This window comes from Canis lupus, chromosome 11 (genome assembly GCF_003254725.2).
Source record: "Canis lupus dingo isolate Sandy chromosome 11, ASM325472v2, whole genome shotgun sequence".
NCBI classification, from domain to species: domain Eukaryota; kingdom Metazoa; phylum Chordata; class Mammalia; order Carnivora; family Canidae; genus Canis; species Canis lupus.
In genome coordinates this window covers 39,055,467-39,080,747 of record NC_064253.1, presented here as the reverse complement: position 1 = coordinate 39,080,747, position 25,281 = coordinate 39,055,467, and the positions used below count along the sequence as shown (strand labels likewise).

Sequence of the window (25,281 nt, the reverse complement as noted above, 5' to 3'; positions counted from 1 at the left end):
TTATATTCCAGAGGTCAGTGGCCCAACTGACTGTCAGTGCACTTCAACTGCACATTTCCACAGCACCTGTTATCTTCATGATTCAACTAAACTCATGGTTTTGCTTAAATGTGATCTTCCTCTCACTTTCCCAATGTAGCATTAGTTCTTCCAGGTGAGAAATTTCAGTATCACCCTTGACTCCCTCTGTCCCATTCATCACTGTCACATACCACTCTTATCATCTGCTTTGTTCCCTCCTTTGTCACTGACTCTGCTTGAGTTCAAACTCATTGTCTTTCATCAGAGCCAATAGCATCCTTTCTGTATTCAGATTGAGTTGAAATTTACATATTAACCATTTTATTTATTTTGTATTAAGTTGTCTATGTTTTATAATTTTTTCCATTTTATTGAGATGTAACTGACAAAAATGTGTAAAATTAAGGTATACAACATAATTAACCATTTCAAAGTCAACAATCTGGTATAATCACAGTATTGTGCAACTACCATCTCTACTTAGTTCCTAAATACTTTCATCACCCCAAAAGGAAATCTGTACCCATTAGCAGTTACCTTCTATTCCCTCCCATCCTTAGCCCCTGGTAACAATCAGTCTGCTTTCTATCTCTATGGATTTATCTATTCTGGATATTTTGTATTAATGGAATCACACAATATGCAATATTTTATTTCTGACTTCTTTCAGTTAGTATAATATTTTCTATTTCTCCACATTGTAACATGTATCAGTATTTCATTCCTTTTTGTGGTTGACTAACATTATTTTGCATGTATATACCACAATTTATTTATCCATTTAACTTAAGTGGGCACTGGGTTGTTTCCACCTTTTGGCTTTGTGAATAGTGCTGCTATGAACATAGGTGCACATGAATTTGTTTTGCAATTCTTTTGGGTATCTACAGAAGAGTGGGATTGCTTGGTCAATTGGTAATTCTGTGTTTCACTTTTGAGGAACTGCGAAATTCCTTTCTACAGCAGCTGAACCATTTTATATTCCCACAAGCACTTTTAAGGATTCTGATTTCTCCATATCTTCACCAACATTTCTTCTTTTCCATTTGTTTATTATAGCCATCCTAGAGAGTGTGAAGTGGTATTGATCTGCAATTCCTTAATGGCCAATGAGATTGAATATCTTTTCATGTGCTTTTTGGCCATTTTTATATCTTTTTTGAAAGGATATCTATATAAGCACTTTGTTCACTTTTTGATTGGATTGTTGGTCTTTTTGTTGTTGAATTATAATAGTTCTTTATATATATTCTGGATATTAGAATCTTACCAGATATATGATTTGCAAATCTTTTCCCGTTCTGTATGTTATCTCTTTTCTTGATAATGTCCTTTAATGCACAAAAACTCTAAATTTTGATTGAATCCATTTTACCTATTTGTTGTTATTAATGCTTTTGATTGCTTAGACTTTGTCATATCTAAAAATTCATTGTCAAATCCAACATTGTGAATACTTACTTCTATTTTTTCTAAGATTTTTATAGTTTTATTTTATTTTTTTTATTTTTATAGTTTTAGCTCTTATATTTAAGTCATTGATTCATTGAGTTCATTTCTCAGTGCTTTTAAAAATCACCCTTATTAAAGTATAATTTACATATGAAAACATTCAAATTTTAATGTACAACTTGGTGAGTTTTGATAAAGGTATACAATTATGTAACCACCATTGCAACTATGATTTAGAACATTTCCATTACCCCTCAAAAGTTCTCTTGCCTCCTTTTATATAGTTAATACCCTCTCTGACCCTGGTCCCTGGCAAAATTAATTTGCTTTATTCAATAGTTTTGCCTTTTCTAGAATTTCATAGAAATGGATTCATACAATATATAAGTGTTTATGTCTGGCCACTTCACTTACAATAATACCTTTTGAGATTCACCTAAGTTGTATCAGTAATTCACTCCTTTTTATTTCTGAGTAGTATGCCTATTGTATGTTTATACCACAATTTGTCTATCCAGTCACCAGTTGATGAACTTTTGTTTCCAATGTTTTGGCTATTATAAATGAAGCTGCTATGTACATTTCATACAAGTCTTTTTATGGACATATGTTTTTAGTTCTCTTGGAGAAATTCCCAGGAGTGGGATTGCTGAGTCATATGGTAAGTGTATGTTTAACTTCATAAAAAATTACCAAACTATGTTCCAAAATAGGCATATGATTTTCAACTCCGACTGGCAATGTATGTTTCGGATGCTGCATGTCCTCAACAACACTTGTTATTGTCAGTCTTTTTTCATTCTAGCAATTCTAATAATGTGGATTGGTGTCTCATTTGGAGTTTTGTTTTTTTAATTCGACATATTTTTTTTTAGAAGTATTTTTAGGTTTACTTGAAAATTACACAGCAAGTAAAGAGAGTCCCCATATGTTCCTTTCCCCAAACCCCTTAAATTTTACAGATGGTGTGAGGTATGGCCTAACTTCGTTTTATTTCTCTTTTTTCTTTTTTTTTTTTCTTTTTTTACATGTGGATATCCAGTTGTTCCAGGACCATTTGCTGAAAAGACTGAAAAGAATATTCTTTTCCCATTGAATGGTTTTGGCATCCTTGTTAGAAATAAATTGGCCATATAATGGATGAGTTGATTCTAGACTTTCAATTCTATTCCAATGGTCCATAGATCTATCCTTATACCAGTACCATGCTATTGTGATTACAGTAGTTGTGTAGTAAGGTTTGAAATCAGGAAGTGAGTCTTATAACTTTGTTCTTTTTCCCTATTGTTGGGCTATCCAGGGCCCGTTGTGATTCCATGTGAATTTGGTGGTCAGCTTTTCCATTTCTGCAGAAAGGGCCATTAGCATTTTGATAGGGATTGCACTGAATCTGTAGATCACTTTGGGTAATATTTCCATCTTAACATTATTGTCTTCTAACTCATGATTACGGGATGTCTTTCCATTTATATAGTTCTTTAATTTCTTTCAGCAGTGTTTTGTGTTTTCCATGTACAGGTCTCTCATCTTCTTGGTTGGATTTTTTTTCTAGGTATTATATTCTTTTGCATGCAATTATAAATACAATCTTTACTTAATTTCCTTTTCAGATTGTTCACTGCCGGAATACAAAGATACAACTTATGTTTGTGTATTGATCTTCTATCCTGCAACTTTGCTGAAGTCCCTACTAAGTGCCAGGAAGAGTCACTCATGTCATTGCAGTTAATTCTCCCTTGATTAAACTCTGCCCACTTTCCAGTATCAACCCCCATCACTTGTTTTCTTTGCTGCTGACCATTCCCAGCAGCTTACTATTCTTCAAACCCATCATACTGTTTCTCAGTTCACATTTGTGCTGGTATTTCCTTAACCAAAATGCCTAACTCCCTCACTTCTCTAGGTGTATGACCAACAGTAGCATTACTTAGAGCTTGTTAGAAAATGCAGAGTTACATGGCCTGTCCCAGCTACTAAGGCAGGATCTGTAACTCCAGTGATTTGGATGCAGATTAAATTTGAGAAGCATGGATCTTTTTTCTCCTTTTCTATCAGATAACTCCTCCTATCCTTCAAAGCCCAGCTTAGCTATCGCCTCCTCTAAGACTTTATCCATGTCCCAGGTAAAAGTTAATCAATTCCTCTCTGTGCTATTTCTTTTATATACTTATACCACATCTGTTTTCTTTACTAGACTATGAATTCCTTGTATCAAGGAATTGAGTCAGCTTCATTTCTATGTCCTTTGCAGGCAATCAATCTACAATAGATATGTGTTGAATTAGGTGGATAGCCATCCACATGAGGGAGATTTTATCATTATATGGTAAATGCAGAAACTGGAGCTCAAGGAAGTAAAGTTGTGTTGTAGAGACACAGTTGAAATTTGAGCCCAGACCCCTTCATTTCAATGCCCATGTTCTCACCTTTATGCCATACAGCCATTTTAAGAATTTTAGACAGTGAAGAGAAATACCCTAACATACTGGGATTTTCTACATGTGGGCAGCTGCCTATTCTGAGGTTGGTAACTAAGAGTAAGGAAAGTCTAGTAACTAAGAATAAGGAAAATGCAGCCAAAGAGATTGGTGCTGGAGCACTAGGCATGTCTTAGGAAACCAAAGAAATACTTTGAAATTTTAAGGTCCATTTACAAAGATCAGTCCAGTCCTAAAGTGTGTTATCTGGATGTTCTTCATATGCATATCTATATGTGTACAGTGCCCACCCTAAAAAATGTACTCAAAATTTGTTGTCTAAAAGAATGAATGAATGTCTTTCTTTGCACCTATATGTGTATCCAGTTCATATGTATATATTACACATCTATAAATAGCTATGTATATCTGTGACTGTGTGTTCCAGGCCCTTGCTCTTTCTTCAAAATGTGGTCTGGAGGACCAGCAACATTGGCACCACTTGGAAATTGGTGGAAATGCAAAGACGCAGGCATCATCTCAGACAAACTGAACCAGAATCTGAATTTTTAATCATATTCCTGGATGATTCATGTGCACATAAAAGTCTGAGAGCACCATTCTAAATCATCCCAAGTATGCCAGGACAGGCTGTCATGTCAAGTCTAAGCAAAAGATGCTGAAAAGCTGCCAGAGAGATTTTTCAGTTACTTACAGTACCCTGGGATCATTATCTCACTCCTCTGCTCTTCACAACCTGTAGACAAAGATCTAATTTACCACTTAAAAAGAGAGCATACACATGTCACCACAAGCACACAGAACATATCTGAACCTTTGTTGATACTTTATGATCTGGTTTGGCCTTAAAGCCTTCCTCAGTGTACAGAAAAACTTGCCTCTTTCATTCAGTAGAGCTACTCATCTACCCTTTTCTTTCTCTCTGCTAACGTTCTTCCCCCCACCTCCCCACTCACTCATTAGCAAGAAGATAGCTTTTCTCTTCACTAACCTCCATTCTAGCAACTCAGAGAATTTTTCATTTTCTCCATTACCCCAGTCCTAAGAATTAGATGTGTGTGTGTATCTGTCTGTTTTGTTTTGTGTAAAGGTAGCTGGGGGAACAACTGATATTTCTAAAGTTGCTAAATACTTGGAAGAACATATGCTCTTTCCTTTCCTCAAATTTGTCTTGGTAATCATAACATTGGTTGGTTGCACTGACACTATCCTCTTTCTTCATCTACTATCACCACCTGCGCCATACCTAAGGCTTTTTTTTTAAGAGTATAGAAATTATCTTAGGGTCGCATTTTTTCTCTTTCTACCAAGTAACAGTCTTCAACTCAAAGAAAAACTGGTAATTGAAGCAAGCTAAAGATAACAACTAGGGGTTATTTCTGAACAACATTGCACTGAAACTTATCATTTCTCTCTAAGCTCTCTTCTTAAGGAACTGATAAAAGTGGCTCCTATATCCTTTTGCTAAAGATGGCATCAAATGATCATGATACAGATGGCGACATAGTATTATATAGGGCATTACACACAGTTATAAAGTTGGAAAACCAGCTTAGTAAATGACTCTGCTATGAATAGAAACATGTATTTATTACAAGTTGGAGTTTTATTTGACAAACTGAAAAGTGCAGAAATGCCCATTCTCTTATTCTCTGCAATTAAATCCCCCTCTAAGCACCTATCCATCTATCCTGGCAGGAAATTTAAGTTATTAATAAGATTCTCCTGGGGGTTATGTCAAGGAAAGAGGTTGTCCTTCTCTTTAGTTCATGACCCATGACCATCATCAGCTAAAGCAAGGTCCCACTCTGGATTTACTTGTTTTTCTTCTTTATCCCTGTCTCAATTCACATTCTCCCGCCTCTCCCAAGGTCCCCACTTGAATGTATTTAAGTATGTTTTTGGTTGTGTGTACCTCTTTTCTCTGCAGCAAGGTCCAGAAAAGAAGACAGGAACATGGGTGCAAGTTCCTTCTGTAGAGAAGAGTTGGAATGCTATGCTGAGATAATAATTTGGAATTGATTTACTGAATCTTTCTCTTTCTCTTGCGTTTCAGGCAAGTAGCTGGACCCCTGATGTTGCCTTGCTTTGGGGATTTGTGTAGGGCAGAAGGCAGCAGGTATTTGTAGTTGGACCCCCTCTCTTTTGTAAAAGCCTAAACACAAAGAGGAGATTTAGCTGGGGAGTGCCTTTGAAGGTATTTAGATGCCACTGTGAATGTGTTTATGATTTAAACAAATGGATTTGAAATCTAAATCTTTTTTCATTCAACTTATCTTTTCATTCATTCAAGAAACTTATTTCTTATTACTGTAATTCCATGTATTTATTGCTTTTAGCAAGGTCATTATACACTATCAAATGCATTTTTAAAAAAGATTTTATTTATTCAACAGAGAGAGAGCACAAGTAGATAGAGGGAAGAGAGAGAAGCAGATTCCCTGCTGAGCAGAGAGCCCAGCACTGGGCTCAGTCCCAGGAACCTGGGATCGTGACCTGAGCAGAAGGCAGACACTTAACCAACTGAGCCACCCAGGGACCCCTGTCAAATGCATTTGATACACATTTTACTTACCTAATCCTTTAGTGAAGAACTCACTAAAGTTGGAGTCACCTCCAACCTCAGTAACACACTGCAAGGAATAGCCCTACACATTTTCCTTTACAGATTGGTTGAGGACTTCTCTAAGATTCATACCCAAGAGCAGGATTGCTGGGTATAAAGTACTATATATTAATTTCACCAATAACTACTTTCCTGAATGGCAATGCTAGTTTGTTGTGAACACTGTGATTTAGAATAAATATATATTTAGTCTTCTTCCACTGTTCTAGCACCTAGCTCCTAAAACCCTTGAGATTTCCTCTTGGACAAGAAGAGAGAGGTGTCCATTGTTACGTTAATGAGACAACCTTAGGTACTCACCTAAGGCTGGAAGCTGGTTGCAGGGAGAATTGATCAAGTGATAAGAGCTCTGGAAATTTCAGTCCCAGCCCTGAACTCCAGGGAGGGGAGAAGAGACGGATGTTGAAACTATCACCAACTGCCAATGATTTAATCAATTAGGACTATAAATTAAAGCCTCCATAAAAGCCCAGAAGGACTGGGTTTGGAGAGCTTATGGGTTGGTGAACACATTGGGTTGTGGGAGTGGTGTACGTAATTAAGGAAGCTCTGTGTTTATCTATACCTTGCCCTCTGTATCTTGTCCATTTGGCTGTTTCTGAGTTTCATCCTTTTTTTTTTTTTTTCATCCTTTCTTAATAAACCAGTGATCTAGTAAGAACAATGTTTCTCTGAGTTCTGTGAGCTGCTCCAGCAAATTCACTGAAGCTGAGGAAGGGGTTGTGAGGCTCTCTGACCTATATATACCCAGTTGGTAAGAAGCACAGGTGAGCTTGCCATTGGCCAGAAGTGGGGTTGGGTGGTAGTAGTGGTGAGATTGTCTCATAGAAGTGATGCCTTACCCTGAGGGATCTGACACTATTTTGTGATAGTGAGTTAAATGGTAGGACACCAGCTGGTGTCAGAGCATTGTTTGGAGGTGTGGGGGTGCCCCACCTCCATGAATCAGAACTGGGTGCAAAACCAAAATATTCATCTTCCTGTCGGTTGTGTGTGAAGATTCGTACACCCATGTCCTCATCAACACATGACATCATGGAATTCTCTAATTTTTTTCCAAACTGATGAGGATGATGCATTTCTAGGATTACTTGTGGGCTAGAACATTGTTTTATATACCAGTCATTTAAGTTTTCCATTTTTAATTGCTTTTCCATTTTCCTATTGAGTGTCTTGTATTTTATTATTATTTGTAGGCATTCTTTATACAGTCTAGATCCCTCTTTTGTTTTGCATTGAAAACAACTTCTGTTTGTTAACTCAGAATATTATGTCCTCTAGTAACAGAAAAGAAACCATATAAAGTATAAAAGTAAGTCTAAAATAACAGTGAAAAAAATAATAAAATAAAATAAAATAAAATAAAATAAAATAAAATAAAATAAAATAACAGTGATGTGAACTACCTCTGGAGACATGAAAAACTTCTATCATCGTGTTTCAGTTAGCTATTAAATATTTCAGTCCAATGATTATTTTCCAGTTATTAAAAGCTCATTTAAATTTATATATTTGGGACTTGCCTAGTCTAATAACAAGCACCTGGATTGAGGGTTTGTGGTGAGGGAACTTATCTTGCTGTGATCATCCAATATCAGTGTACTGTGGACAAGTCACTTAATCTTTTTACTCCTCAGCTTGCTCATTTAATTAAATGAGCTGTTTGACCTGTCATTTTGCAAACAAATATCAGGAGGACAAAGTGGAAGTAAATCATGGAGGTATGCTTTATAAACTGTAAAACACTATATATAACATATATATCAATATATGTTGTTATGACTGCTATTAACCATCATAATTATTAAAAGAAGCATTCCTGGGAAGGGCTGGCATTGAAAATAGTATCACACACTTACCTTTCTAACTAAACCCCCCCCCACTTTTCCTGCAATTTGAAGGCAACCAGAGCACCTTTGTATTTGTAATCATCTAAGTTTTATAAATGACTTTACACTTCAAGCTACAGATAGGACTATGTGCTTCTCAGAGTATCATTGCACATCTCCATGCGTCTTCCTTTTTGACTAAAGGATGAATTACCTATTTTCACATGCAAAAAATTTTTTAAATCTCCAAACTTAAAGAAAAATCCCTGCCAAGATTCATAATTTGCATATCCTCTATGATATATTTAATTATTTATACCAAGGACCGTATCAAAGATCTAGAGTATGAGACATAACAATTAAGACCTCAGACTACAGAATGCACAAGTATGAATCCTGTCTGGCTGTCATTTGCTAACTGATCTTGGGGAAGTTACTTTGCCTCTCTATTTCCCAGTTTCCTCATACGTATATTGCGGATAACAACAATGATATCTCAGAGGGTTGGAGTGATGAATATATTCGTTATCACGGGTAAGTACTCAGTGGAAGTTTGCTGTTACTATCATCATTTAAATTTGATGAAATTAAAGCTACCTCTCTTGAGATTCCATATAAATAAAATTGATATTCTGACCTAGGGGTTACACTTATTTTAAAAGTTAGGGAGGGGTGCTTGGGTGGCTCAGTTAAGTGTCTGCCTTTGGCTCAGGTCATGATTTCAGGGTACTAGGATGGAGTCCTGCTTTGGTCTTCCTGCTTAGCGGGGAGTCTGCTTCTCTCTCTTGCCCTCCCCCTGCTCATGCTCTCATTCTCTCTCTTTTTCTCCTTCTTTCAAATAAATAAAACATTTTGTAAAAAACTTAGGGAGAGATGAGTATAGTAATGACACAGAAAGGAGCATTTTCTAAACAACCTCTTGAGGTAAAGCTTCATCCTCACCATCGGAGTGTTGAGCCTTTCCTTTAGGACTATGAGGCCCAAGAAAGTGGAAAAATGCGGTGACATGCTGGTTTCTCTTCCCTTCTCAGTTTTCTCACTATCGCAAGAATGAAGCTGAACCAAAAAATAGCTTAGGATTTGGGGAGGCACTGGCACTCAGGGAGCAGCAAGTCAAATTCAGAGTTTGGAACTGGGAATGAGACCTAAAGATAAGACAGAGACCCAAGGCAGGGGATCCACAGAGGACTGGTTCCCTGGATTGGTTGGGAAGAGGCCATAAAAGCTATGGAGGGGGCTGACAAGTCTGAAGATGAGTGGAAAAAGGACTACATTACTGGTAATTAAAGTCAAAAGAAACATTGACTTTTAAAACCATAAGATGCAAATCTTCCCTAGGAAGGTAAAGTGGGATATAGAAGACTCTGGTTGACAATCAAAACAAAACAAGTTACTCTTCATAGGGTCAGGGCAAAGCAGAAGCCAAGAAACCAGTAAGCTAGATTAGCCAAGGACAGGTGTGCAGTAAATTCAACAACATACATGGGGCAATGTGTAGAACCCAAGTAGACAGTCTAGAATGTCAACAAAAGGACTTGATGACAATGACCAATCTGTCTTGTGCTTCTGTTCCTAGGTTAAGCACTAAACATATTGTCTCAAGAACAGAGGAGAGCAGGTAAATATCTGTGAGACATTTTACCTTACCTTAGCCCTGTGAGGGTAAGAGTGCAAATGAACACAACTAGGGATATTCAGTGGCAAGAGCCCGATTGAACTGTATTAGATGTTACCTGGCTTCTTTCGAGGATCTATAAATCCAAAAATGAAATAAACAATACACCATGAAAAAGTTTATAACACAAATTGACTATGTACCTAAATTAAACAAATACAACTAATTATAAGTGTTTCATTATCTTTTAAAGGAAATAAAAGGGTGCCTGTGTGGCTCAGTCAATTAAGCATCCCATTCTTGATTTCGGGTCAGGCCATGATCTTGAGGTCATGAGATCAAGACCACAACTGGGACTCCAAGCTCAGCAGGGAGTCTGCTTGAGATTCCCTCTCTCCCTCTCCCTCTGCCACTCCCCTCCCCCCCCCCCCAAATAAATAAATAAAATCTTAAAAAAAAAATAAAGGAATATCTTTTGGGCTTCCAAATCTTTCTCAATAGTTCATTTACTGGAATGACTTGGGTCATGCCCAAGTCCCTTTCTTTTTGTTTTTTTTTCCAAGTCCCTTTCTCTTTTGATCCATGGTCTCCTCCTGATCTCTGTGTTTCAATTGCTCTTTTTACCATACTGGATGATGTTGTCTTTTGAAGTTTTACTGTCCTTGTTGCTATTCAAGTTGTCAAAGCCTGTTACCCACTGCAATTAGCCACCTGTCCTGTCTTTGTTATGACTACAACTGCTGATCTTTCTTATATGTTTATTGAATTTATCTTACATTTTTCTTTTCTTTTTTTTTTTAAGATTTTATTTATTTATTCATGAGAGACATAGAGAGAGAGAGAGAGGCAGAGACACAGGCAGAGGGAGAAGCAGGCTCCATGCAGGAAGCCTGACATGGGACTCGATCCTGGGTCTCCAGGATCAGGCCCTGGGCTGAAGACAGAGCTAAACCACTGAGCCACCAGGGCTGCCCCACATTTTTATTTTCACAAGCATTTATTATTGTCATATCTTTCACTAGGGCATAGGACCTGAGTACCTTTTATCCAGAATTGTACTGCAATCAGCAAAGAATAGAGTATTGGAAGCAATAAATGTGCCCTTAAAGGAGTACAATGTTAAAATCAGGATAAGTCATCAAAATCCAGGTCTTCAATCCCAGTGAGCTGAGTGAAAAATTTGGCCAGTCTTTGAGATAGAGCAATCATAGCAACTGATGTGTGACTTGATGAAAATAACAAAAAATGGATCATTTCTTTTGGCCTCCAGGTACTTTCTATTCTCATACCAAGTCCTATGAAGTAGACATTTTTATATTCCTTGTATGGATGAAGAAATGGAGGTCCAAAGAGTTTCCATAACTTAATAAATTTGTGATAGGGCTAGGACTCAAACTCTGGTCCAACTTATTCCAAAGCTCATCATTTCTCTTCAATTCCATATTTCCCTGGATGGACAAGAGGTACAGAGAAGGAGACATACATGGAATAATTCAAGTAGCAGAGTTCAGGCACACTTGAAAGATTTTTTTTTTTTTTTGAGATTGTATACATCCTTCATTGAAAAGTATATTTTAAGAGAAAAAATCAGTGTATACATCAAGGATGTCCAGGGAGTGTTAAGATAAGAGAAGTATTTATATGGAAGCAGGCTAGGAGCCAAGAGGTAAGAGACCCCAAAAGATCTACACTAGGCTCTTAAGACTAGAGGCTAAATATCAAAGATCTTTAGATCAGACAATTTGTGTCCCTTTGGCCTAAACCAATCATGATAATCCTGTTTCTCCTTGCCTGGAATGAGGTAATTCTATGATCCTCCCTTAGGGATGAATATGTGACCTAGTTTGGGCCAATGAAAACTTAAGGGAAATCTGCAGGCCTGGGGGGCTTCTGGAAAGATTTTCCTGCCAGATACAAAGAAAGAAAATTCTGGAAAATCCTTCCTGCTTGGGACAGGGTCATATAAATAAATATGTGACATCCCGCTGTAGCAGCCATCTTGTGCCCATAAAGGAACCACAGAGAAACAAAAGCATCCTATGAAATAACAATATTTGAACTTCGTATATCTTTTGTACATACTCAATAGTTTGGAAAGTACTTTTAGATAGCTAATCTCATTTAATGCTTAAATAATCCTGCAAGCTTGTTATTATGTGTGCTCTGGAAGGATCTAAAATCTATAGATTTCACCAAAGTGATGGCCAGAGGATGGAACTAAAGTTACCCAACGTTTGCAGCTGGTTTTCTAACTGGTCCTTTACAGTGTTCTGAATTCCTTTCCAGTATCACCTGAAACAAGCTCCCAAAGGAGACTTCAGACTTCAGATCCCCAGGATGTCACAAGGAAAATCAATTAATGATCTAAAGCCCAGGTTTCTATTTTGTTCAGAAAAGAATACTGGAATGATTAAAGGTTAGGCAAAACTAAAAAGGGTACACCAGCACTGCTGACACAGCTTAGGGCCCACTTACTGAGGAAATGCCAAAGGCTCCAGGCTGGTTCAAAAACTAGTTGGGAGTGAAGAGCATGAAAATCATTTACCACAGAGGTTTTATTGTTATTTGTTTGGAGAACTTTCACCATGGGGTTGGTTTGGGTATTTTTATTTATTTATTTATTTTTTTTAGATTTTATTTACTTATTTGAGAGAGACAGAGATAGCAACAGAGATAGTGAGAGAAAGCACAAACTGAAAGCAGAGGGAGCAGCAGACTCCCCACTGAGCAGGGAGCTCCATGTGAGGCTCTCGATCCCAGGACCTTGGGATCATGACTTGAGCCAAAGTATGCTTAACCGACTGAGCCACCCAGGCACCCCTCACCATAGGGTTTGGTTTTTTTTCACCATCGGGTTTTAAGGCAAATTCATAATGGCTTTAAATCATTATTTAAATATATTTCCACCTTCTCATGACAAATAATTTCATTCTGTTAAGTCTTGAAGTAAAAAAGTCCACCAAGGTGCTAATCATTGCACATAATTAAATGCTATAAAATGACATTGACCTAAAAACAGTAGCAACTGCAAATAAGGTAGAATGCAGGGGAAATACACTTATTTAGGGCTTATCATGTACCAGAAACTACATACTACATAATCTGACTCTCCCAATATCCCTGTGAGATAATATTATTAGTAATCTATAAAAGTGAATACATCACAAATTTAATGAATCCAGTTTGCAGTGTATAATAAGCCAGAATATCATCCTGAATTATTAGACTCACTATATATGGAAACAAAACATGCAAACTATTCAGTTAATTCAATTTTTAAAATTGAGTCAAATGACCTTGTTTTACTCCTTGCTGAAAAGAAACCTACTTGCTGAATAAGTAAATTTAAAAAAAAATCTTTTAGTTAATTATTTTGAGATTGTACAGCCACAGCATGTGAATGGGTCTCAAACAAGCTAGTTGAATGTATTTGGTTTGGGGGCATCTGATGTAATTATCCTCTTACTTCATACTTGATGAGAGCAGTTTATATGAGTTACCTTATTAAATTATCTCAAAATCCTATGAGGTATGAATTATTCACGTTTTACAAATGAGAAAAAAAAACTTCTGGAAGGTTAGCTTGATGCCAAGGTTACAGAGCAAGAAAATGGCAAAAGCAGGACCTAAGTGTGGGTGTGTCTGGCTCAAAAGGCCTTGTAGATCTACTACTACTGGCTGTAATCAAACACAGTTTTACTTTAACAGATGATAGGAAGAAATGCTTTTGAATTTAAGACGACAAAAATCAATTGCTTCACTGAGTGTAGGATCTGTTAGACAATTTTTCTCAAATGAGAATTTTATGTATTTCCTACATTTCTCATTGAGGGAGTTGCAGAAAGAGCAAAGGAAAAAAAGCTGTGCTGGTATTTCCAAATGATGCTGTAAGAATCATACCATCGCTATGTGTACTACATGTCCACACTGGTAGCCTCCAATTTGATTTTTTTTTAAAAGATGTTATTTATTTATTCATGAGAGACACAGAGAGAGAGGCAGAGACGCAGGCAGAGGGAGAAGCAGGCTCCCTGCATGGAGGGAGCCTGACGTGAGACTCAATCACGGGACTCCAGGATCACGCCCTGGGCAGGCGCTAAACCGCTGAGCCATCCAGGGATCCCCACCAATTTGATTTTTAAAGTTCGGCTCTCAAGTCCTATTTCTGTGCTCTCTAAGTACTTGACTGACTGTCAATAGAAAGGCCTAGTACCTTCCAACCTCCTTCCAGCCTCCCAAAAATCAAACTTCGCGTCATTGTTTAAATAGGCAGATGCAGGCAGACATGGTCTTAATCAACTTGGATGTTAATTTTAATCAAAATAAAATGATTTGATGAGCATTGGATTAAGACTTGAATTTGAGGCTTGTTCTGCCTCTTAACAACTAAAACCATGGCAAGTTATTTAATTTCTCTGAGCCTCAATCCTATTATCCAGAAGTGTTTCTCAAACTCTATTTTTAAAATACCCAATCCACTGGAGGAAAAATACTTTTGTAAAATGAATTAAAATGAATTACCAGGAAAATGAAATAGAAAACATAAACATATGGAGTACATTTTTTTAGATTATTAGATTCAACAGGCAAAACATTGCTCTAATTGTTAAAAGTTTCTAAACACCTACTCACAATTTTTCATCTTAATTTCTCATCTCACTGAGGCCTGAAAAGAGTTCACAGCCTGTCATCAGTACAGGAACTCCATTTCAAATCACACTGATCTCTAAGATTAAGGATAAAAATATCTTTAATCATTGAAAGGCTGTTGCTAGAATTCAATGTATAATGTATGTGAAATGCTTAGAAGAGTGCCTAGTAAGTTCAAAACATAAAGAAATTCTAGTCCCTGCCATAAAATTAAACCCCAGGCCTCTAAGGAATCAGCATCAGGTAGAGAATATCCTGGCCAAAGCAAGTGAGATAAAGCGCCTGACTGAGGGCACTTGCTCTTGTCCCCAACTTGACCTTCCCATTGGGATTTTCTTTTGTTTTCTCTCTCACTCCAGCTCTCTCTACTTATTCCCTGCCCACTGCCACCATGATATGATACTGGCCTTACGGGGGAGGGGAGGAAATTGCTTCCCATTCAGAGTCAGAAACAGAGTAGGTGGCCTAACAACAACGAAGTTTACAAAGTATTAAGTCTGGTCCAACCCCACTTATCTGATGTATGGTTCCATAGTCCTTTGGCATAGAGGGCCATAAGTCAAATCGGTGACCACCCAGCTCTATTCTTTATCAGTCTTTAACAAGTTAGTTAATGATAGCTCTGGGTTTCAATTGCCTCATGTATGAAATGAGGAAAAAGTAATACCTACCTGATAGGGCTGGCATGAAGATTGAATGAGCTAATACATATCAAGAGCTGGGAATAGCACCTGGGACAAAATAAGCAATCTGCTCAAGAAAGTGTCATGTGCCACCATCATCATCATTGTCATCATCATCACTGAAACCCTGGAACCCTTCACTTCTCAGCTTCTGTTCTGTCTCCACAAATCAGAAGTCATTCTGAATGGACCTTAGAGAAATACTCTCCTAGACAAAATCTCCTCCCTAGGAGAGATCCTGTCATAGCACTTACCTGACTATGACCCTTACACTTAGATTTCATTTCCACTTGGAGAGATACTCCTTTTCCTTCAGTGATTGGTAGGGACATGTGCTGACCTTTTAAATGAGAATCCTCCTTCTTACCTGGCTGTGGTTTATCCACACAGGGCTACAGTCTATCTTAACACAAATCTTTGCTGTTGCTTTCATATAACATGCAACACAACTTACAATATGTTTTGATATCCAGAAACTATTTCCTAACTGTGGGTTTTGTACCAATTATCTAATGCTACAATAATACTGCATAACAAACTACCACAAACCACACAACAACAAACATTTACCGCTTATGCATCTGAGAGGTGTGTTTAGAAGCTTTGCTGATCTTGGCTCAGCTAAATGATTCTGCTGGTCTTGGTTGGACTTGCTAATGTGTGGGAGGATCATCTGGTTGTTGACTGATCTAGGATCATCTCAGCTGGAGTGACGGGTGACTTAGTGCTGTTTTGTGTGTGTCTCATCCTCCAGCAGGCTAACACAGACATGTTCTCCTGGCTATGGCAGAAAATATAAGAACAAGTGGGAACTTTGACACTTCTCAGGTCTCTACTTGCAACACATTTGTGAATCCGATTGGCCAAAGCAGGTCACAGAGCTAAGTTCAGGGCAGTAGGGAAACAGCACCACAATGTTACATGGCAATATGCAAGGGTAGCATGCTCATTAAATGCTTGTTTTGCCTTCCTTCCATTTCTTTATATTCCTGTCCAATCAGATCAGGAAAACCACTTGCTGATTCATATTACCAACTCAGGACCCAGTGTCAAGCCAAGATTTTATTGAATATACACTCTAGGATTTGGTTTGTTTGTTTGTTTTAATGGAATCTGTAGGGTACTTTTCTTTCTTTTCCCCAGTAGGCAGAAAAGTAGCAAAAGAAAACATTCATTTTTAATAATGGATATCTGAACATTTCATGTTATAATCCCTAGGATGACTTATAGCTCCTATTGGGACCAGTCTTCATCCCATGGTATTATGCTAGTCTCAACAAATGAATTTCACACACAAGGAATAATACTCAAATAGCTACTTATTAGAGCTGAATGCTTTTCTCATAAAACTTGCAAAATATAAAATGAGCTTTCTTACTGGAGGTAGACTCTAGGGAGATTTCCTGTGTTAGTTATTTGATATTTTCCTCTCAAATAAGAAAAAATACTGTATTTCCTTTCTGAAGGCATTTCCTAACTAAGCACAGAATTATTATCGCCATTTCTTAAGGAGGAAAATAATTTTCACTTGCGTGAAACTTCTCAGATGACATCTTGGTCAAAGGGAAGTATAAAGTCCTCCTGTTATCAGTTAACTCTCCAATTAGTGACTTTATGGGAAGGTTCCTAGACAGCAGCAATGATTTCAGAATGGGCCCTTCTGCTTTAAGAGCAAAATCAGAACCTCCCGAATCCCCTTGCGATAAAGGAGTTACTTGGACATACGTATGACTGTGCATGGAGGGAGGTGGGGCACTGACAGTGGGCAGAGTCCTGGTCCACACTCTAGCTTGCACTTGCTTTTTGTCCATCATTTGTACTAAACAAGGTCAGGTGAATAATTCATCATAAAGATGCATGAAGGTGTGTAATGGTGGGATCATGGCATTGCATACAGTCCCTTCCACTCTTCCCCAGATTTATGTCACTGACCTCATATCCTTGCACAAAACTTGGACTCTGAGGTGAGACAGCCTTGGGCTAGTATTTTAATCAGACCATTCACAATCTCTGTGACCTGGTAACTTTCAAGTGATTTCTGTGAACTTGAGACCACTCACCCGTAAAATAGGAATATGTTTCTTACTGGTACAGTGATACCTGACATACAGGAAGTCACTAAATAGAACTTTCCTACCACCCCCATTGCATCTCCTCTCCCACCCCTTTCTGATCCTCTTTTCCCACCTTCACCTCAAGCCTTACAGGCATTGCTTATCTTAGAAAGAGAGAGACATGAAAAGCAGCTAGATCTTGAATTTGATGCTGAAAGTTTCTATCAAAGTCTCTGCAGAAAAGCAGTAATGTGCCTGAAGTGAAGAGACACCTGAAGAAAGGAAGAGGGAACAGAGAGCTTCATTCTGAGGAGAGGGGGAAGTGTGGAATTTTTAATTTTTCATAGGCCGGAGACCCAGGCTTTCTGAGAAAGATGGAGTGAGACTGACATAACTTTGATTTTCATGGAAATTATCATTTGACTTTGATCTTAAGAGAAGGTCACTGAGCCAAATGGTGAGGTTTAGGTGTGGGGGGAGGGATTTGGGGGAGGGTGTGGAGGCTGTGAGATAGAAGAGATAAAAAAAAGGAGGACACTTCATTCTGAGAGGAAAAAGTGTATGTGTGCGCGCGCACAGCAATGACTGGGGGGATGCAGGAACAGGGAATTCCCTTTTCTCTGCCATAAGGAATTCAGGTTTAAAGCCGGAAATGTCTTAGAGAAGCTGAAAGAATATTGTACTTAATTCCCTCAGTTCCATGCTAGTTATAAACACAGGAAAGAAATGTGGAGCTGAAGAATGTCTAGTAAAACAAGCACTGTAAACCTTTTATTATCATATTTGTGGCTTCTGGGGTATGACTTTAATATCATCTTTTAAGATGTTGCTCACTTAAAGCAATTGTGTCTAAGTTTAAATTAAATAAAAAACCTATCCCAAGTATTTCTTTTCTCCCTTCAATTAATTTTCCATTTAAGTATATGATTTCCTTGCTGAAGAAGCTCATGCCCTGAGAGGAATGCATACTTTTAAGTATTTCCACACTTGAAGAGATCTATTAATTATGTAAAATAACACAAAGATAAAAAGCAGTGCATTGTAGGGGCAGGGCCCCCTGCAAATATCCTGGGTCATGGCCTGTCACAACTGGCTGTGTGACCTTGGGTGAAGTCCTTGACTTTTCTGAGCCTTAACTCCTCTATGTGTTTTACATGAGGGGTAAAGTTCATTTCAGTTAGGCTTTTTATCATAATTAGGTGACTATAGTCTCAAACCAAAGTTAGTGTGACATATAAGAAATCCATCCACTTCTTAGAGGCTGTGGAGCTTAATTCTATTAGCAAATTAACTTCTCCAAATTCTAATTTCTCATCTATAAAATGGAAATTATAACAATGTCTATCCTGTTAGGCTCGTTTGGAGGTTTACATGAGAGAATGCTTGTGAAGAGAGTAGCATACTGACTGGCACTTAGGAAGTGCTCCAAGAATGTAGGTTAAACAAGAAAAAGACAAGAGAAGCTGCTGTGCTTCAGAGTCCAATCATTCTCTGCCATCCCATTTTGGCACTGTGGGGTCCCCAGTGTGTTTAAAGGAACAATGTAAAGCTCAGTTAACAAAACAAAGATGAGGAGGCGGAGAAGGATGATAATAGCTCACCAGGCTCTCTGTTCAAAGTGCTTTTATCTGTATTAACACATTTAATACATTATGAGGTAGATAAAATTATCATCCCCATTTTATAGACGAGGAATCTGAGTCACAGAGAGGTTAAGTGATTTGCTTAATGCCACACAGCTACTACAGATCACCTCTCTTTAGTGAAATTGAAAATGGACACTGTCTCCAACAGATCTGGGGAAAAAAAAAAACAACAGAAAAGGACTTCTAGCCTTTTTGGTTTTTCATGGGTGCTCAGAAAGTTGGCTGATTAAATAATGTACAAGCCTGAGTTCGCCCCCAAATTTCCACGCCTGTATCTAGCAGTTCCTTCCCACCTTGTGCTAATGAACATGCAAAAGAAGATCTCAACATTTGTCTAATGACATTAACTAATGCTGCCCCCTGCATGGTGATTATGAGTGGCGCTGTGCTGTGGCTTCAGCAAGCAGGTGGTAGAAATTCATAATGAAGAATGCATATAGATTATAGCATTTTGGTTTATTTGATGGTGAAATTTGCCAAGGGTTCAAAACCTTTTCCAATTGGCTCACTTATCCTCAGCATGATTAGGGGGGCTTGATGTAAAGAACTAAGAAGCATGGGATGAACTAAAGATAAATTGCATTAGAGCTACCCCGACGTTAGAGTACCGACTCAGAATGCTAATGAATAAAGCTTCTGTGATGCTCTTTATGAAAGGAAATCTACAGGAGGCAAAATATGGACTCAGAAGACCAATTCTGACTAAACCTACTGGCATAGAGGGAGACATTTTTTTTTTTTTTTTTTGTATTGGGGAATGAGAAGTTTGCTAAGAATTAGGAGCTATATACACCTAGTTGTATGTGTAAGTGGACAAGTGCACTTCTTGAAGGATTGGATGTGCTTAAGAAAAATAAAGTAGTGAATTGCTTTCTATACTGAGAGGAGAAATTTATTCATGCTAATGTTGGCAGATGAACTATTACTTAATAATGGTTTAATAACAGTGGAACAACCTAGGATTTATTCCAGGGAAACAGAATGAGGAGGACAAATTCTTATTCTGTTCTGCTTTGTATGCTTCCCAAGGTCATGCTAAGTGTATATGTTAATTTTTTTTTCACTCATGGTCGTAGGAAGCATATTTAAATTCAATTAAATATATATATTTGCTAAATACAAAAACAAGGCAAGTGGAAATGATTAAAAAACCTACCCCATCATTTTTGGGGAAATTTCCAGGCTTATAAAGGAAAAGTTGCCTCATGGTAATTGCAAAAGCCTTAAGATTTTTATTATAGTACTTTCTGGGCAGCTTTTTCTTGGTAATTTCTTCTATTAGTTCAATTGCTTGAGAGCAAAAAAATTTGTATTCAAAATTCCATATTCTCAGCAATCACATTGAGACACCATCATTTTGTCAATCTGCAGACCTACTTTTTGTTTGAATTTAGAAGCTTCTTTTTAACTACAGTCCAGTATTTTCCTGTGTTGATTTTTCTCTACAGAACGTTTAACCTTTATCTCATTTTCCAGGAGGACAGTTTGATAGTGACATTTCTGTTAGTGAGGATGGTCTTCAAATGCAGCAAATTATTCTCAAATGCCCTAACTCTCCAATGAGAAGAGTATTTAAAGTATCTCAGAGTTGACTGTATTATTTTTTTCTGTTCATGATTTGAATTTTTTTGAATAGTAAATAGTAATTTCTTATAGTCTGAGCTTATCCAAGAGATATTAATGGCTCTGAGGATGCTGAAATGCTTTTAGTATTCATACTTACTCATTGTTGAACAAGGCTGCCTTTCATTTGCAGCAAAAGAAGTTAATTTATACACCGTTATTATATGCACACAAATGCTATTATGGGCATGCACACACAGGGGTCCAACTTTATTCTTAATTATTCATGCTAGTGGAAGGGAGGCAGAGACAACACAGAGTTGTACACAATCCAAAACCCTTAAATATTTTAGTTTAGAATGTCCTGCTTGACTTTCCTTTGGACCTAGAAAACTTAACCAAAATGATATGTGAACATTTAAATATTTAATAGTTACCTGCTGTATACAGATTTCTAAGTACCAGGGGATATTATGAGGTATAAAAGGAATACCTGGTAAATAGTTTGCTGAGAGATCAAGTTGATCAAAAGGAGGGATAAACTTATACTTGTGATGTTAGCTAGAGAGAAAAAGGCAATAATGGACCAACTCTTATCAAGTAATTGCCAGAATAAAATTGTGGTGGTAAGGCAGTAAAGTACAAAGCTAGTTTTTTGAGTGAAAGGTGTGTTGACTCCGGAGTTGAAGGGACTAGTGGCTATAGTTTTAAGCAATGGAAAAGTGCTCCAGATCTCTAGAAAATTGCAGAGAGGAAAGCCTAAGTAAAGTCACTGCTTTGTAGCTCCAGGATGAGTTGTGGTAAGTGACTTGCCAGATCACACACGGTGCATCCGTACCAGAATAGAGGCTAAAATTCCTGTTTTCTGAGCCCTCATTCAGTAAAGGGATAGGGTCCTGGTCTCCTATAATTGGATTAAATTGCATTTCTCCATGGAACAGTTTTAATAGCTATTTTGACTACAGCCACATAAGACACAACAGGTTAAATCAATTTCATTGACTTGAGTAACTGGAGTTTAAAACTACAACCACACACCAAGCCAGGCAAGGTTCCAGTCACATTAAACAGTTTGCTCTTCATCACATTCTCCTTGGGTATTTTCTTCAGAGCTGGCATTCAGCTGGAATGCATCAATATGATGGCACAATTTGTTAAAAAAAAATTTTTTTTGACAGCATGTAGGATTTATTGGAGGACATGAATAAGAAGGGAGTAGTACCGAGGTTCTCATGAGTGCAGGGCCTATCATTTGTCCAGGGCATCGTAACTAGGGATATATTTGACCCTACAACCACTGCGGATAATCTGCTTTTCAGTCACCTTGCTCCAAATTCATCCACTTTAAACTTAGTAAAGCCCCACTTCTTGGAAATGTGGATCTTCCAGCAGCCAGGGAACTTGAATTTGGCTCTGCAGAGAGCTTCAGTTACAAGTTCCTTGTTCTGCAGGTGGGTACAGATGGACATGATGACTTGGCCAACATTGACCATGGCCACTACACGCTGAGGCTTTCCAAAGGTGCCCAATATTACCTGTCTGGAGCCTGGATTGGGAGTAGCATGAGGTCAGACATCAATGTCCACTAGAAAGGGCTATCTCTGAGGTCCCTTAAGAAAATTCAATCAACAGCTGCATATACTATTGAGGAGGCTACTATTTGCAGCCATTATACACTGGACCCCCATGAGGAAAGAGCACAAATTATTAAAATATAAAACACTTCTGTTCCAGTTGGGAAATAGTCACATCTTTGATAGCCCAATGCCCTTAACCACCTCAAGATCCATTCAGATGTCTTAAGTTTCCATAATTCAGTAATAAAAGGAGAAGAGCCAGAACCCCAGAAGACCCTGTTTCAGCACCACAGCCAGCATTTGTTCTGATTGGCTGGTGTTGGTGCCACCATTCACTGTGGTTGGTCAGTGCTGAGACCAGCATTTATTCTAATAAATCAGTGCCAATGGTGTGCCAGTGGTTAAGAATTGTATTAGTGCTACATTTTCCCTTCCATGTTTTTGTTCATACTGTTCTTCTGCCTTGAATGAGCTCTTTTCACCTATTCACCTTGGACCTCATGTATGTCACAGGCAACTGTTTACACAACTGTGGGAGTTGGTGAAGCAACCTCTAGAAGGCTGTCATCTGAGACTGGAGCTTAACATCCACATGGCAGGTAGGCAGGAAGGCTGGAACCCTAAGCACAAGGAAACATCAAAACTTTGTCTGCTCTCACCTCTCAGCTTAGTGAGGAGAGTATTCCTTAGAAGCCAAAGCCCTTTATCGCAGGGCTAAACAAATATGGCTGGCCCAGAAGTCAGAAAAGCTAAAGGAGGGTAAGGTTAAGCAATCACAGGCCTGGCTGCTGCACCACACCAGCAAGGTGAGTTAGCAGATCAGCAGTGACACATGTGCACTACAGAAGGCTGCTGCTTCCCTTCTGCCATTAGGGAGAATCTTCCTAGTGCCTTAGAAACATAGGAGAATGGGAAGTCTGGGGAATGTAGTTCAGCCTAGCCAAACTGACACAGGACAAAGCCATCATACCTTAGTACTAAGGCTCCAGTCAAGTGCCATCTCCTCCCTACATCCCTCTCTCCTGTGACCAGGGTGGAAGTTTGCATTCCCTCCTCTGAGTCCCCAAAGCTCTCTATCAAAACCACATGGTGGCATTTAAGATGCACCCAGCATTTTCACGGTTAGTCTGCCCTTAGTATGTCCACCACTAGACTGTAAGCTCCTCAAAGTGAGAATCTGAAGATAGTTACATCGCCTGACCCATAGCAAGGAATTCACAAACATTCATGGAATGAATGAGGGAATCAATGAACGAATAATGAACTAATTGGCATGACACTGAGATGTTGTGGGAAGCAAGATGCAAGGGCAGTATATTCACTACCCATTACTACATACCAAACATCCCCCAAATTTAGCAGCTTGAAACAACAGTTACCATCTCACAGATTCTGAGAGTCAGGAATCTGGGAGCAGTTTAGCTGGGTCATTCTAGCTCAGGGTGTCTGGTGAAGTCCCAGTCAAACCATTGGCTGTGGCTGTAGTCATTTGAAGGGGCTGGAGGATCAGCTTCCAATCTCCCTCACATGGCTATTGACAGGAGGGCTTTACTTCCTCATCACACAGGCCTCTCCATGGGGCTATTCACAACATGGCAGCGGGCTTCTCCCAGAACAAGGGATGCAGAAGAGAGAGGTGATGCCAAGCTGCCTTTTATGACCTACTCTCTGAGTCATACATTGTGATTTCCACCTTATCCTCTTAGTTAGAAGTGAGTCACTAAGTACAGCCCACACTCAGCTGGAGGAGTGATTACACAGAGCATGAACACCATGAGGTTTTGATCATTAGAAGCCATCTTACAAGCTGCCTCACAAGTGGGAAAAAGGAAGGCTTTAGGCAGGAGACCATGCCATAGAGTTCTTTAGTTGAACTCAAAAATTTAAACTCACTCCCCACTATTTGGTATGTAGAGTCATGTTCTTCCCCCCACTTCCCTTATTTATTTATTTTTTTTGGTAAAGTCTACTCACTGAAATAGGCCTTTAATGTCAAGCCAAAGATTGGATTTTGTGAAAATACCTTCAAAGAAGAACAGGGAGAGGGAATCCAATTTGGATATAACCTTTCTTTACAAAAATGATTTCCTTTGCTGCAGCCAAGTTTGATTTGGCTGCTGGGGAATACTGATGAGCAAAGTAAACAGCAGTTTTGATTTCACACACACACACACACACACACACACACACACACACACACACACAATCCTGAGTTTGCCTCATCAAGATAAATATTGTAACCTAGTCTACAGGAGTCCAGGACAATAATAGATCTATTTGTTGAACAGCTAACATAGGCAATAATTTACTGAGCACTTACTAAGCATCAGATATTGTGCTAAGGGCTTAACATGTATTATCATACTTAATTCTCAATCATATGAGGCAGGTATTACTATTCCAATTTTTTACAGGTGAGTAAACTAAAGCTTAGAGAGATTTATATAATTTAGAAGTTTAGAGATGTTACCTACCTAAGCTCACATAGCTGGCTAGTGTCAGGGTCAGCACTCCCCCCACCCCTTTTTTTTAGAGCAGGCTCTATGCCCAGCATGGAGCCCAAAGCAGGGCTTGAACTCATGACGCTGAGGTCAAGACCTGAGCTGAGATCAAGAGTCAGACGCTTAACTGACTGAGCCACCCAGGCACCCTGGCATTCATCATTCTTGAATGCCTCATTACACTGCTATCATCATACTTCTGTGAGACACTAGGTGCTGGGGTAGGTGCCTATGTTCATTGCTTGCTATTCTCAATAACCCTTTGAGGTAGGTATTATCCCCATTTTGTGGATGAGAAACTAAAGTTCAAAGAAGAGGTTACTTGCTTTAGCCCACACAGTTAATAACAGCCTGGGATTTAAACCCCACCACTGTGTGAATCAAAAGTCTGTGCTCTTTCTACCACCTTTATTGCCTTCTAGCTTAGTGGTTTTCAAACTGCAGAACTTATTAATGCATAGTGAAGTCAATGAAGTGTGTCTCAGTCAGTATTTAAAATACTGAAGTAGATATTTCTATTTTTAATGTTTTAAGAAACCTCCCTACTGTTTTCCAGTGGTGGCACTAATTTATATTCCCACCCACAGTGCAGGAGGGCTCCTTTTTCTCCATATCCTCACCAATAC

The 25,281-nt window shown here is 38.5% G+C and overlaps 1 long non-coding RNA gene and 1 pseudogene across 2 annotated transcripts; both read right to left on the bottom strand.

The window, feature by feature from the left end:
- Positions 1-4,468: 4,468 nt before the first annotated feature.
- On the bottom strand, positions 4,469-23,787 carry LOC112650222 (uncharacterized). 2 transcript variants are annotated; one of them, XR_003130038.3, is made up of 5 exons: positions 23,534-23,787; positions 15,885-16,095; positions 15,303-15,362; positions 5,827-6,066; positions 4,469-4,647 (listed from the first exon to the last, which is right to left on the bottom strand). It is a non-coding gene; the product is annotated as an uncharacterized LOC112650222 (long non-coding RNA). The 2 variants fall into 2 exon arrangements; XR_003130037.3 differs by lacking the exon at positions 15,303-15,362 and having other exon boundaries at positions 4,472-4,647.
- On the bottom strand, positions 22,171-22,295 carry LOC112650608 (small nucleolar RNA SNORA70; annotated as a pseudogene).
- Positions 23,788-25,281: the final 1,494 nt, after the last annotated feature.